This window comes from Psammomys obesus, unplaced genomic scaffold, assembly GCF_907164565.1.
Source record: "Psammomys obesus unplaced genomic scaffold, mPsaObe1.curated_primary_1811, whole genome shotgun sequence".
NCBI lineage: Eukaryota > Metazoa > Chordata > Mammalia > Rodentia > Muridae > Psammomys > Psammomys obesus.
Genome location: NW_026585580.1, coordinates 5,963,139 through 5,965,801, shown reverse-complemented (window position 1 = coordinate 5,965,801; position 2,663 = coordinate 5,963,139).

The window sequence follows — 2,663 nt, the reverse complement described above, 5'->3', positions numbered from 1 at the left end:
ATATATTTTACAAATAATAAAACTAAGCGTGAATTGTTTTCTTTTTGATAAAATGAAGTAATTGGTTTAAACAATAGCATTTGGTTTCACATGACTTAATTCAATGGAAATATAATTCTAAAAGTGGGAGAAAATGAGAGAGAGACAGAGAAAGAGAGAGAGCCAACACCACGCCAGGTAGAAAGGATTTTTTTGTAGAACGAGGTTGGGGTGGGTCCCACCATGTAAATGATGGAGTGTGGGATCTCTTTTTCTCTGCATCTGCGATTTACTTTCAAAACTAGTAAAACATGGGACTTAGAGCATCTAAAAATGTTAGTTGTCCTTGGGAAAGTAGTTATCAATATCAATCAGATCAGCACATGATTCAGTTATCAGAAAGCTGTGTTATTAATGTCTTATGAAAAGTATACCACAGAATTGATTCCTTCTACTTTAATATAACAATCATTCTTGAACCTCAGAGAGTTAGCCATCAGGAAGCAGAGATAAACAAGCAACTCACTGTCTTTTCACTTATTTCTCTTCAGAGAAAAAAAGAAATGGCTTGCTAATGATAGGTAATTAGAAAAGATATATATTAGAGAATAAAATTAATATTAAAGAGTGGCCTTATTGTCCACATAAAAATACCATTTACTTGGACTCTGTGTCATAAATTTTTTGGCATATATTTTCACCTTAATTATATAGAGACTAAAAAATAATTCATTCTGAAGCCTGTGGTTTTAGGAGGTTACAGGGTCTTGGAAAGCTAAGGACCTATTAATCTCTCCATCATGCTGCTCCCTGTGCTATCTTTCTTGGTTCAGCTATACCTTTTGAATTCCAAAAGCATAGAAATTTCCCATGTTTATTTTCTAGTTCATTACTAAGATTTTCTACAGCACACATACAGTTCTTCACAGCAAATTTTAGCTCCTAATTCACAATGTGGATTCATTATTCTTGCCAGCACAAATTCCCTGGTTCTGAAAAGATAATTAAGAAGAGAATCAACATTCACACACTTAAAAGTAGGAATTTAACTCTGTCTTTTACTTATTTGACTTAAAATAACACTATTCACATTTATGATATTTGCTTATGCAAATAAGTTTATGCATCTCTTGTAAAGCCCATTTTTTTTAAATCTAGTTCAAATTATTTTTAATGATTTAAAAAAGCTTATTCTGATAGAGTGGGAAATAATATTTTCAGCTAACAAAAGTTGGCAACGAGAGAAACCGTTGGCTTCTGTTGGATTTAAACTTTTTCCTCTGTGACATTGTAGATTTGGGGTGTATATTCTTCAAGGGAACTCTTCCAAAGACACAGTCTTGAGATCAGGAAACATGAAGTCTGCCAGGCATTGAGAATCCCATAGTTAATTCAATCTTGGGCTCTCATGCTCTTTTATTTTCACAGTGCTGAGCTGAGGTATACCAGATTTCTATGCTGCGAGGTGAGGATATGAAAATCGAAGCCAATTCAAAGTAGCATTTAAAAGCATATTAACTACCAAAGCGTAAGCCATACCCCAAGCAGAAAGTATTGTACCTTCAACATGTCATTTTCTCTAGGGTGATGCTGTGTAAGATTCGAACAGTGCAGTAATTTAGGAAGACCATCTGTCTGCATTGGCTTCCATAAATGAAAGTGTCCTCCCTCTCCATGCACCTGCAACAGTGTAGAGAAAAAGGAGGGTTAAGAGCTAAATCTTTCTCAGCTCTGAGCTTTATTGCTGTTCCCACATTGGGAATATGGTGTCCACATGAGAGGCTCGAGGAGAAGGTCTCAATCTAGGGTCATGATAAGGACACCAGAGCCACAGAAAACAGTCTGGACTCAGGTAGATGTCAGACCAGAAAATAAGAGGGCCTGATCACAACGCTGTTAGAAATTCATGTATCTCTGCATAGTGCCAGAGTTTTCCATGAGATGTTTCCAGTATGTGAAGCCCTCATATTACCTATGATGGCATGAAAACTTCCCACATTATCTCTGAGCCTGGAATCAAACTCCTTACTTATTTTTAAATGGATGCTTTAAAATCTTACTTTTTCTGTTTTTCTCCTGAATTTAGAATTTAAGCCTGACTTAAAACTATCTTCATTGATCTCCACTGTCTCCTAACTCAAGTCCCCAGCACATACAAAACCACTACTTTCCTGGGGTTAAACCCTTGTGGATCCTTCAATCATAAAAAATCCTGCTCTAAGCGCAGAGGACAAAGGTATGTATCTCTTGCTCACTCGCCTCCCAAATCCAGTACTTAGTTCTAATGTTCCTGTGAACATACAATCTAGTGTTCACATCAAGATTCTAAATGCACTCAGCAGCAGTGAACTTATTCTCAACAATGTTTTCTTCTAAATTTCTCTGGCATTGTTACATGTAAGTTGTTCATGGTTTTTTCACCTAAGAGCTGTAGAAACATGGGGGGTTAATGGAGTGCCCACTGATCACAGCTGATAATCTACAAGATTTATTGAATGTACTTGTTAAATAATTCTCAGTTCTATGTTTCAACAGATTTCCTTACCATGTTTCTAGTCTTTTTTCCCCATTTTGTTTTAAGAAAGAGTATATATTTAATAAATATAGAAGAATAGAATAGAATAGAATAGAATAGAATAGAATAGAATAGAATAGAATAGAATAGAATAGAATAGAATAGAATA